The following is a 13,393-nucleotide window of genomic DNA, read 5'->3' as shown; positions in this document are numbered from 1 at the left end:
TTAGGATCTGGTTTATTATGTAGTTATCTTGCCACTATATTTTTTTTCTACTGACTAATATCAGTTTTGACTTACTATTTATCTATATTTAGCAACAGGTGTTCAAGTCCCAATATGCTCAATTGATTCACTGGGAAACATTTATTTACCATCTATGTGTAACTAAGAGAATGAAAACTTGAATGCTGAATTAAATTGAAATTGGTAGCATCCACTCTGGAGACAAGCCACAAAAAAAAAAAAAACAAAACAAAAAAAAACCAAAAAAAAAACCCAAAAAAAACCAAACAAACAAAAAAAAAAAAACTACAATAATCCATCAATTCCATCATGGATCAGTTTTCACTCTCTTCCTTGAGCTTCTTTCCTGCTTGTAACAGACAGGGGGGTTTACCATGCAAAGCAGTATGAAAAACAGCGTTCCCCAGGGAGAGGACCAGCACCTTTTTGAGATTAGTATGTATAATGTCTCAGGAGGTACTGCTGCCTTTGAGGAAGGCAATCCATTCCTGTAGGCACACAATTTGTGGTAATTGGGGTGGGGCTGTGGCCCAGCCTCATCCCCAGTGGGCACAGCTGTGAGAAGCAGGTGAGCAGCACTGACAGCAATGAGCCATGGAGTGCCCAGGTGCACTGAGCAACCACCAAAGGGAACAGAGGGCACACAGGTGTGCACTGCATGGACATGAGGGTATAAAAGGCTGGGCTAAAGGACAAAATGGGCAGATAATTGAAGCCTTCTGATGGGGTATGGTGTTACTCTGTATGGGCAGATGCCTGAAGCCTTCTGATGGGGTATGGTGTTATTCTGTATGGGCTGAAGCCTTCTGAAATTGCGTGGTGACACTCAGTGTATCGTGGCTGTCTCGACTGCAGCATGTGCTGAGACACACCAAAGTAAATCATGTCCTTCCAGGTGAGTCTGAAAATCTGTCTAGCCCAATATATACACAGTCACCAGGGATGTAAATACAAATCTATATATGTGAAAATATGAACAAGAAATTACTAAGCTACTTGTGCAGTGTGCACATGGATACAATATCAGTGTCTTAAGATTATTTGACCCTGATCTAGGATGAGCTCAGATGTGTACAAGCGTTGATTCAAAGCACATGGAAAATGGCATGCAGATCCTTATAATGAATTTTTGAAGAAATGCTCCAGGCTGTGCTTAAGTGGCAGCGACTCCTTCAAATCTAGCTCTGATCATTAACTCATGAGCACAGCATGTAATGTGCTTCAGCTGGGGATGCCTTTGGAAATGCAGGTAACTGATGGAGATGTTCATGTGAGTGGCACGTTATCTCCATGTCAGCGTACTGAGTCGCATGCTCTGAGCTAAAGCAATGGGCTGCAGTTTGCAGAATGTCTGTTCAAATACTGAAATTCCTGGGTGTTAAAAGCAGATTAAGTACCCTCTTAAAGTATTTACTGATTCAGCCCAGGAACTCTATTTAAAAATACCATTTCTAAGCAAATTGCTATGAAAACAAACTTCCTCTGCCTTGTTAGCAACACAATTCCTTACACTCATGCTTGGACACAGCAAAGCTCTTAAGCACCTATTGATGCCTATATCCTGTCATCAATTTTTAATATTTGAGATGCCTTTGATTTCTGTGAGATTTAATGTTAATAATGTTCTTAAACACTTCATTATTAAGGTTCAGCTCCAAAATTACGGACCTTAGGGGACACCTTGTAGATTGTTTTGAGGGATGTGAAACTGCAAATACCACAATAAGTGATAGCCAGGCATTTTTATTTTGAGAGTCCTCAGCACAGTACTCCCAAAGAATGCTTTCTTAGGAAAGTATTTTGACAGACTTTTAGTTCCTTTTGGATTTTATGGTCTTGAAGCATATGTCTGAAGGGATGCACTTTGAACAGGAAGGGGCACATAGCCCAAATCTAGGAAGTGTACTACTGAATATGTAGCCAAAGGTTTCATAAATCATAAATGTGTCTATTCCCACTGTAATACTTCATTTTTAAATATGTTGCAAAATCACATTGAAGAGAAACTTGCTGCAAGGCTCACGTATTGGTCATTCATAATTAAACTTACAGAGCAAAAATATCTTTGCAGTGTAGATACCAGGCACCCATTTATGGTGTTATCCCATTATGTTGGGATTAGAGAACTGCAGAAGTAATGGCAGCAAGGGGTATGGAAAAAAGAGGAAGCAAATCCATACTTCAGTGATCCCAACCATCACTTTTGATTTTTGACAGCCAGTCATTCATTTACTGCATCTCTCATGTCAAGTATAAATGCTTTCCTTGGTAATATGCAAATGTCCTTTCACAAATAGCAAAGGAAAATACCTGTATTTTTGTCTAAAATTCACTCTTTTCACTGAAGATACAAACTAGGCTTTCGTTGAATATTTTGCCTTTTAGCACCAGGCTCCAGCTAGACTCTAACAGTTGGTTCCATTTGTAACTGAGGCCAGTTACTTTTGAAAGCACACTGCTTTCTGCTCACTGTAGAAAAACCTCAACATGTTTCTGCAAGAAATCAAAGGTATAGCTTTTTCTCCTCAGGTTCAGAGTGTAATTCATAGTTTTAAAATGGCTCCTCTCCAGACAGAAGCCATGAATGTACAAAATTGTTTCATTTCCAGACCTACACCTCAGGTTTACAATCCTCTCTCTTTCTCCTCTATTTCTCTACCACTCACATCACCCAAGAAACAAAGATGCATGCCAGGCAGACATCATAACTATCTTCACTAACATCTGTTACAGGCCAATTTCAATGGTATTACTACTACTTCTCTCATTCTCTATGTATGAGCTGGTATTAATATCTCCAAGGAAAGCAAATGCATGAATCAACGTGTGTGAATCAAAGAGGCTGAACGAATGAAGCGTATTTATAAAAAAGCATGTGTTCTGTTTGTACATTCAGGATCTGTGTTGAGCATCACGTGTGGTGGGGCATATTGTGGAGGCCACTTGCAGCTTGTCCAGGAAAGGCAGAGCAGACAGAGGAAGAGTTAGGGAGACAGACCCTTCATGCAAGTTTTCACGGCCTTCATGCAAGTCTGTCAAGGCCAGAGGAGAGGACTGGCAAACAGCCCTCCCACTGAGCCAGAGGAGAAGGAGGACAGAGCATCAGAGGGCACCAGGAACCAGGGCAAACAGACCCTGGCTGCTTGCCCATAGTAAGAAGTTCTTCCAAGGTGAGATGTCTTCAGAAAGTACAGTATGTCCATCCTGGGAAGAAAAACAGGGAGAAGGGGAAGTACTATCAGAAGCCATTTCTGAAAATTGCTGCTGGTTGGTGTGTATTACAGCTGCCCTTCAGCTGTTCCCCTTTGATTTGCCCTCACAGAAGCTGCCTGTTTGTCCCAGTGCTGCTGAGTGTGGGTGGGCACTCACTCACCTGCTGGCTGACATGGGGTCAGCTTGTTGAGAGCCACTTCCAGCCCCACATTGCCTTGAGCACCCGCTGAGGACGCAGAGCTTGTACTCTCCAGCCTTGCCAGCCCAGCTCAACCCCTTGTCAATAAGGCAGCCCGCTGCTAGTCAGTGAGTAATGGCCACAGCCAATGCCCCGTTGACACTGTCCCCGGCCCCAGTGGCTCTCCCGCTTCCACTCATCCATCATACCTGTAATTCAAGCCAGATGTGTCACAGTCAGCACCTCCAGCTACCCTGTCCCAGCAGGCACAGTCTGTTAGAACAATTTTAGCAAAACAGTAAGAGGCGATAGAAACCAGTAGCTGACTAACAAGGGAGAAGGGTGATTTAGCTGGAATGTGTGAGGGCGATAGATACCTTTTTGTACTGTTCAAATTTGCACCTTTTAAGATACAGTGCAGCTGTGGCTGAAAACTCCCCTCATTCAGCCAGGCCATGTGACTGCCCTGTCCTATGCTGAGTGTCAACTGTGCGTGGCCCAGGAACTGGATCTACTTCATGCTATACAGTGTTCTGAAGACTGGTGTCACTGCTATTTTGCTTTATGTGGTAGTAATAGGCATTTTTGCAGGAGAAAAATATGTACAGGAAGCTCTCCAAGGTCAGTATAATAGTCTAAATAGCCAGATGCTATTTCCTTGTGAATTACAAGGTTGAGCTGCCAAACATCTCTTAGTTATGTAAATTATGAAAATTCCGAGAACTGCAGTGCAGACAAAAAGATCTACGGCTGTTGAATCATTTTCTCTGGTTCAGAAATGACCATATCTTACCCTTTTGTTCCAGATTTTATTTGCATTGCATGATTGTGTTTCTTCCTGTCAGATATAGGAATGAAGCTAACATCTTTGCTTTAGGATATTGTTCTTTTATTATCAAAAAGACATTCAGGAGACTTGCAGACATTCTTTTCAGACATGGAGAAAATAGTACAAAATCAGCATTGAGCAATTCCTTTTAAGCTATCTGCAGTTAAAGTGATTATTGAACCCCAGGACAGGTTTAAGGGTAATCCAGATGAATATTGTTTTCTTCAAAGCAATAGTAAAGTCATCTGCTTTTTCCTTGCTGCCTTAGGACTGACATTAGTAAAGGCATATGAAGTGAAATTGGGAATTATTTTCCTCTACTTCCTTTAAAGTTCAATTTTTTTCATTTACTGCTTGTAGTTATCTGATGTAAGGAAGACTACTTCCTTTTTGAAAAATGCCACAGATAAGTGTTGTTTTCCCACTTTCACTTGGGAAACATGGTAAAAAAATCCCAGAGGATGAAAATGAACTCCTTTTCTGGAACAATAAATAAATAAGGGCTATGCAAAAACAAGCAGGAGCGATTTGAAATATGTGAATGCAGAACAGATATGAGAATACCAGTATGTGTTAATGCTACAGACTTGAGTCTCATCTAAGAAATAGGGGGTAAATGTTTCTTTTTTGTGGATAAAGTCAAATGACTACAGACAAAATAATAAAGAAAAATATAGGGCAGAACATTTCATGAAACAATTTAAAATATTAGGACTGCCCATGTCAGGACAAAGTGAGTGGAAAATGCACCTAAATTGGAATAATTAGGGTTAATAGGCCCTTTGTATTGTAATGAATAATTATTTAATTCACAGGTCAAAATCAGTCTCTTTGGGTTCCTCTGATATTTTTTTTATTTATTGAAGTGTAAGAGGATAATAGTTGAAACAAATAGCACTGCATCTGGAGGACGTTTGTTGTCCATATAAAATCAATCATTAAAGTTAATTCCACTTCATTCACTGCTTCCCCAGTCTGATCATCTCAGCTGCTTCTCTAGAGAAACAACATTCCTATTTTTTTCTCTTTTTTTTCTGTTAATCTTCCTTGGTCTTACATGACTTCTTGCAGTGGTGCTGTCAGCAAGATGATGTCTAGTCCCAATTAGAAATTCAATCAATATTCACATAATGAGGGTTCTAGCAAAACCATGTCATTTAGTTCAAAGACATGGATATATTACTGTAGCAATTCAGAATTCAAGTAATTTAGGGCACCTCAGTGAAAAAAGATAAAATAAAGCTGAAGGGCTTAGAGGTAGTTAATTGTTACTATGGCAACTTCCTAAATAAGCTTTAGATTCTAGTCATTTTTCAGTTTATTTGGAGGCAGAACAAAATCATTAAAGATGTATCTTATTTAAACTCAGAACTGTTATGGGAACTTATAGTTTCCTGTTGTTCCTTATAGAGTTACCTAAAGTCCACCTCAACTTTGAACTACGTAAAAGAGCAAGGTGCAGCCTGCATAGATTAAAAAAATGACAGCATATTATGTAACAATGATCTAATTTAGTAACTCTGGCAATTGTACTTTTGCATTTTTTGTCCCAGTAGAACTCTTTTAAAAATACTGTGTAGGTCCTCAGCAAAGAATGCTCTGACCTGGCCATAAAATGAAGTTATTAAGATCTGATTTTCAGCTACAGGCACTGATGGTGAGGGCACATTTGTCCATCACAAAACCCCACGTGTAGAATAGCAGGGCTGCATTTTAGCCTGGTCCTTAGCCAGTGCTGTAACAGATATGATAAGGGCCCAGGAGAAAGGCTGCCATATCAAAATCTTGCCATGCTGATTGTGTCCAATTGTGTTCTTAGTGTGAATGAATGTATTTGGCCTCTGTGGGGCTGCATCACTGGACAGATCCAAAGAGCCTTCTACAGGTGACAGTGGAGAGACAGCAGAGCTGAGAAAACTCTCAGTCCCTGGACATTAATTAGGTGAAGATCCATATCAGCCTAAACTTTTTGCATTGTCTCAGCAGCTATAACTCACTTCCTTAACCACTCCATAGTGCGTGATAAACCAGCAAAGGCCATGAAATAAAATCGTGTCTCAGTAGGAGACACCCCCTGGCTTCTCACAGAAGTGAATTCATACCTCAGACCGGTCTTCACTCTTCTGTAGGCTGGAAATCTCTGAAGTTACTGAGTCATAACTGCAAAGTTGTCAGGGAATGATGCCTTAGGTGTGAAGATACTTAGAAGACTCCCCTAAAGGTGAAGGTATAAGCAGTGTAAAGTAAAGTAATATGTTCTTCTCAAACAAAAAAGCAGGACAAGTTACCTGGCTGTGAGCTCAGTGCTCCAAGGGTGAGCAACAGCTTCTTGTAGGCATCTTTAGGCCAATCTTAAGGAGATAAACTGAGCAGGATGGAGAAACTGAGGAGTGCAGGTGTCACTCAAAAGGAGGTAAATGAGAGCTAGGAGAGTGACGGTTTTATATGTGGCTGATATGCCAAGATGACACCCCTTAATAAGATAATTCCCTTTCCCACCACCTGCAAACCTGTCTGTCTTTCTGTACAAGTTATAGTCCTGCATATGGAGAGTCACCCAGCCTGGGAAACACTTGGCTGTGTTTGACAGGCTCACAGTGACTCTAGACTTTCTCCATAATCACTGTGGGGGAAACAGGCTTTGCCAGGCCATGGCTCATTCCATCCTAGGGATTAAAGTACAAAAGAAATCAGGGAAAATTAGCCTGTTTCTTTCCCTATATCTTGCATTATGAAACACAGAAATGTTGAAAAAATGTCTCTTAATTCATTTTCCAAATTAAATTGTTCTGTTCACCTAAAAAGAGAAAAAAAAGCCTTTGTTTTGAAATATAAGTTGAACATCAAAGTTTCATGATAGAAACCAATCATAATGTATATAAGTTCAAATTCAGACTGGTTCCATGTTACTTCATCAGGCTTAATTCTATTGGTCTTGCTCCCTTCTTTTGTCCTCAGATAACTCCTCCAGACTGTTTTCTGATTTAGAACAATAGGAACACTCTTTCAAATTTCACATAATTAAGAAGAAATGTGCATCCAGCTGCAAGAGAGTCTGTTTTTCTCTCCCATCTGAAAAGTCTGTACCATAGGCAGAAATTCTGCACTGCCTGTTACTTGCACCACTCTTTTTCTATGGAATCCAGTCTCCAGAGTTATAATTCAGGGAACTAAAGTCAGGAGTAACTTGGCTTAATTTATAAGAGGAAAAAATACCTGCTGAGGAAAAAAAAAAAGGAGAATATGGTCTTATCCCAAACAGCCTGAGCATTATTTATTGTGTTTTCTTTTCTTTGCTGTTATACAACCACAGAACCCGGCTGTTTGCTGTGTTGCAAGGGAAGCATTTTCAAGGTTAGCACAGAAGTAATCAACCACTCAATGGTGGCATGAATATTCATATCAAGACACATTATGAGAAAGTAGATAGAGGTAAATATGCAATTTAAATATAGACTATAGCAGGAAATGGGACATGAAACAGTAATTAAATAGTGAAAATTACATGTTATTTTCATAGGTAAATACACTGCAGGGGTTATGCACGTGAAGTTTTCTATTAGCATTTGTTTGTTTGTGATTTAACCCTGATTTTAAAAGGGAGGCTTTTAAAGCATGAAAATGGGAAGAATGAACACTTACTTGGAACTAGAAAATCTGCATTGCTTGAAGGATTACCAGTTTGGGCTGTCAGCCAGGTTTCACAGCTAATGTGGACCAGAATAGGCCTGTACTGCAGAAGGCAGTGGTGGCAGTCCTCTAAAGCACAGGCTTTCTCCACAGCCCTGCTTATGCAGTTCCTTCCTGTTTGGGCTGCTGGAAGCCTGTAGGTGATGGAAGCAAATACCTGCGTTCCTACTGCCTGGGTTAGGTGGAAATCATACGGCACTACTGAATCTCTGGGGGAAGAACATCTAGAAGGGGTCAAAAGCATTTGCTTTCATTCTTCAGGGAACACTTAGTTTTAGATTATTTCCTGCTTTTCCTTTCAGAAATGGAAATATGGCTCTGGCCTATTTGGATCAGCACAAGCACATTCTGAGGCTCCACAACCATCATACCAAAGGCAGTCATACTAATTTGTATTTCTACTCTGAACTGCCTCATCTTGCTGGATTCCTTACCTATGTCTGTTCTTTTTTGTTGCTCCCATAGCCAAGAAGAAGGTGAGAGAAAAGGCTTCACTAATGTATCTCCTGTCTTCTCTTCAGCTGCCATGAACACAAAGTTTGTGGATAGTCTGGGATTCCCAGAGAAAATGGCCACTAGGGAATTAATGAGAGGAAGAGGGATGGAAAGAGATTTCCCTCTTGCAAAAGCTCATCTCTCCCTTAGTCTTTCACCTCTGGGTTGCTTTTGCTTGGGTATCTCAAGTCTGCAAGCAAGAAAAACAACTTCAGAGTCTACAACATTTATTGGTGAATACATGCAGTGGGTAGCTGGGACTACTATGCTACACAGCCACACAAATATTATTTTCATTCTGGGTGAGTCTCTGCTGAACAGGCAGTCATAAATCAAGTGAGGGAAGAGTCTGCTTCCGCTGCTTGGTGTAGGTTGATCTTTGATGTTGTAGATTTGCTGTCTTCCTGTTCTTTGCTCTTCTTTCCCTAGAATTTTACAGCTTTTCATGTTTTCAGTGTTTTCCTCTTGAATCCCTGAGCTTTAAGTAAGCCCAACTCAGCAAATACTGTTGAGCCTATTGTTTTGCTTTGCTCAGCCTGTGTGGTTTTGGCTCATAGGTTTTCTCACACCTTAACAGCATTTTTCTCTAAAACTCTGCCACGGTGGCAATTGTGTTGTGTAAAATCAGGCTGGGGTGAGGAGACAGCCAAAGTCCTCAGCCACAGGGCACAAAGGGTTGTATCTTCAACCCAACTCACACCAGCTGCCCCGATGATATAAGGAACTGCAGAATAAAGCTCAGAGAAAATTTGTAAGACAGGCATACGGTGCTGCAGTGCAGTAACATTTTCAGGAAATTCCTGTGTGTAGGCTAGTGAGCTGGCACTTAACAAGTGCCCAGAATCTGGCCTGAAAGGGCACTGCCCTCCTGCATCTCCTGTGCTTCTTAATATCGAGAAATGCAGATGTTTGACAGGGACTGAGTGGTTTCCTAATGGGCCTCAAAATTGGTGTTCTGGGCAAATTCCAAGCTGGTCAGTCCCACTCTATTTTTAAAGTTCACCTAAAAATGGGTTACTGTATTTTTAACATCTAATTAAGACTTCAATATAGAAATCATGATAATGCAATTTTTTTTCTTGGTTATCTTTCATTTCCCATTTTCTTTTCATCAGCAGACAAGTGCTTGTGGATATGAGGAAAAACCCTGAAAACTCTTCCTATCTTTTATGTATGCTTCAATGCACAAGCACTCTGCATGACAGTGTGTATCTGTCCTCTGTGGAGTGCCTGTGTATATTTGATTTGCCACTTCCCCTTGTGGAGGTGGCAGCACATTGGGTCTTATTCTTTATAGGAAGTTTATTACTTTTTGTGAAGTGTCTCGAGACTTTGCGGACTAAATGAATGTGTCGAGATAAAGATTATTTATTATTCATCACTCCAAATACATTTGTTCCTACATTCTGAAGCTGGGAACAGTGTGTGATAAGAGACAGCTGCATAGCTAGGACTCTTCCTGAAAGCATGCAAATTATTTTTCAGATCTGAAAAGAGGTGATGGGCCCGAGGAAACACTTTTCTTTTTCCCAGCTGTATCAGATGGGTCAATGAAAACTATTACTTTTCCCCATAAAACATAGAATAGGGAGATCCCCAATCTGCTGATAAAATCACATTGTAGATAACAGAACAAGCACACAAAAAGGATGTAAAAATGTCATAAAAATCACCTAATCTCAGATTTGAATCTTTTGTATGAAGAAGGCATCCTGAAAAGTGAGCTATCCCTTATCCCTGTGTGCCCGGCTTCTCCAAGTAAAATTGCTTAAGACAGCAAGAGGAAATTCAGCTCAAGAAATAAAAGCAAAGCCAGCCTTCCTGCAGAAACTAAACACTTTGTGAAAGCATACGGGGCAGAGTGAAGAGGGGATGTCCGTGACCGAAATGACTGTGACAAGACAATCTCTCCATGTGTCAGATGGATAAAATAACAACTGACTCCACTGTGGAAATTCAATTGAAAATCACTCATATCAGGCCTGTGGGCTTTCTCAGAGAATGGAAATTAAGATTGTAGTAACCCTTCTCCACCTGTTCAAATGCATCCCAGTTCTCCATTTTTCTTCAATAAGGAGACAAGGAGGATTAAACATCTCCTGTTGCTTTTGGATCCAGTCTGAAATTGTTGAGTATTTCACAGGAAGCAATTTTAGGAGGATAATGTCTCTAACTAGGGCTGAAATCACCTGAGCACCTGTGACATTTCAAACTGAAAGAAAGACAGAGTTCCACAGAGCAAGCCACTTTTACTGTAGACACTGCAGTCACTTCTAGAGACTTTGACACAAAAATATTTTATTCCATCTTATATTTGGGCAGTTAAAGGAGCCTGCATGGAAGGGGGAAACCAATTTTTCTTTATCCTGATAACATTCTGGTAGTCAATTCCATTTAGGATGAATTCCAAAGGATTGTTTTCCTCCCTTTCATACTATTCCGGATAGAGAAGTGTTACAATGGTCATCTGAAAGGGCTTATATTTATATTAAGGATAACTGCAAATTTCAACAGTGGTTTGTCTCTGAAACCTGCAAGTGACTTTCCAAATTACAGACATAAAACAAAAGCGATCCTGTTCTATACCTTGCTGTGCTCAGTAGTGCACAGTACTTTGGTGGAGTCTGTTTCCAGTGAATGACTCAGGGAGAAACAAAACCTGAAATGTTCACATGAAGAAGTTACTGCTAAACTGAGGAGAAGCTGCTGTCATAGGTGTGGAATCCATATGGAATATTCCTCAAATGACAGACTAAAACCTCTTCAGAGTTAGCAGGCATCAAATCAAAGGTCCAGAGTCGGTGGAGTCCACTCCACTAAAAATTCACAATTTGTAAACCCCAGGCCACCAGCTTCATCTTCAAGCATCCACATACCATTCAAAAAATATCCTCTTTACTTCATCTCTGATTCAAATCTCCTATCTCTTTCCCTCTGTGTAACACCTAAGAGATTTGTACAGAACAGATCATAACAGGGGATCCAATCTCAGGTGAGGAATTAAAGTGGCATTGTGCTTAATTATCTTATACCACTTTCTTTCACTTAAGATATTCCTTTTCTTTTTCTTTTCTGTTTCAAGCTCTCAAGAGTGATCAGCTATTTTTTAAGGTATTAACTAGCTTATTTCCAGCTTAAAGTCTCTATGTGCATAGGATTCTGCTCTGCAAGACATTCTCACACTGTAGACATTCTGGCATAAAATCTTAAAATCCTTGGTTTGTGGAACAGATTTTGCCATTTCTCTACCTGCTGCCCAAGATAGGAGTGGTGACTGTCTGTGACTCCTGAATGCTGTTTCGAATGATTAATTCATGCCTTGCACTCAAGAACACACAAAATATCATGATGAACTTTTGCAAACAGGAAAACAATATCTCCAGGTATTTGTGTTCAAGGTTTGATTTATATAAATGACATTTTGCATGTAAATATGCAGCCACTCATTTCGCTGCCTGCCAAGAGGCATTTCAGCTAAACCCAGTGATGCTCCTCTTCATCTAAAATGTCATGTTCTCATATGCACCTACTGCAAAGGTTATCACACACATCTGAAAGTAAACAAATTATCTGGCAAATTAAGCCTCACCAAATTTTTGTCTTTTCTTCCTGGTTAAAATAACTTCTATCAAGGAATATGAGTCCCCAGGCAAGCATCCATCAATTCTGAGCACCTGACTAAAGATGATATGAAAATACTAATTGCCTTCCATTCACCCCAAATAGAGCTGAGTCCCAGCTCTAGGGGGATTGAACAGATGTGCTCAGAGAATACCAAGCTGTGAGCCAAGTCCTGCAGGCACTCCTGTCTGTAAAGCTTCCTTGGAGTTTTATGAGTAACCAAGGCCTCACTTTCTGTCTTTCCTAAATCTGGACTTGCACTCAGAGTCCTGCACGAGTAGATCATTTATAACAGGAGATTGCTCTGGCTCAGTGTGTGAGATCTGTGTTTCTTCAGAAAAGCAGGAGTGGCAAACATCACAGAGCATCTCTTATTTTTCTCTTTTTGGAGTTCAAAAGGCTTTCAGGCTTCTGATCTACAGCTAGAAGATCTGATCTGCTACTTCAATGCATATTTACTGAGTATCTCTGATGTGTCTATTGTTTGCTCTACAGCTACTGCAGCATGGCTTTCCCAGGCCCCAGGATGCTTCCTCAGAACTGAGGCTGCAGCAGAAGTATCTCAGGCACTCCGGGTGATACTGTCTATATCTACCTATATATTTGGCATGTTATAGATATTCATATTCTGGGGAGAATATGAAATCCAGGCTCTGAAAGAGAAATTAGGGTCATGATGATGACATGAGCCTTACCCTCCTGTTGCAGGATGCTGTAGTCACTGCTTCTGTTGCTGGGCAAAATTCACTCCAGTCCTGCCACAGAAAAACATCTCCAGATTTCAGTTAGTGTTTTCACCTTTTTTCTCCCCTCTATATTCTTTCCCCTCCTATATTATTTTTAAGTAATCAAAGTCTGAATTATTGATCCCTTCTCTAGCAAAACAACCCTCTGCTCTGCATTTTGTCACAGGTGCAGGAAAGCTGCTGCCATGGAACTGCTCTCCTACAGTGTGACATTGCCTGCAGCTCAGAAGTCACCTTTGTTTCCTCTCCTAGACTGTTGAATGAGAAGCCCCAGTGAGGCCTACCTCATTTTAGTCTCTCTCATGTCAGATACAGTATGTATACATGTTGTTCTGTAATGTTGAAATTAAAAAAAAAAATCATAGCTTTCCAATTACATGCCCAAATTTTCAGTTGAGATGTCTCACTCAGGATTTCTTTTTTCTTTTCACAAACACAATGAGGCAAAGAAAAAAAGGACTGGAGTCGGTCTGAGGAAATTTAATTTTTTTTCGCTTTTAAACCTAGCAGGAAAAAAGGACTAAAATTCAGGTCTTGTTTCTCTTCTTTTCTCTTTTGTGCATGTTGAACCTCTTATTAAAAAAACAAAAACAACAAAGA

At 40.3% G+C, this 13,393-nt stretch overlaps 1 protein-coding gene across 6 annotated transcripts in view; it reads left to right on the top strand.

Annotated features, from left to right (window-relative positions):
* Window positions 1–736: 736 nt before the first annotated feature.
* CDHR1 (cadherin related family member 1) overlaps window positions 737–13,393 on the top strand; it is a 341,860-nt gene continuing 329,203 nt past the window's right edge. For all 6 annotated transcript variants that reach the window (XM_068197285.1, XM_068197283.1, XM_068197284.1 and 3 more), the window contains exon 1: window positions 737–795. The gene's annotated coding sequence lies outside the window, so the exon portion shown is untranslated. The remainder of the gene's footprint in view (window positions 796–13,393) is intronic.

Source organism: Anomalospiza imberbis, chromosome 8 (genome assembly GCF_031753505.1).
Source record: "Anomalospiza imberbis isolate Cuckoo-Finch-1a 21T00152 chromosome 8, ASM3175350v1, whole genome shotgun sequence".
NCBI lineage: Eukaryota > Metazoa > Chordata > Aves > Passeriformes > Viduidae > Anomalospiza > Anomalospiza imberbis.
The sequence above is the reverse complement of the archived record's forward strand: the minus strand, read 5'-3'. Positions and strand labels throughout refer to the sequence as shown.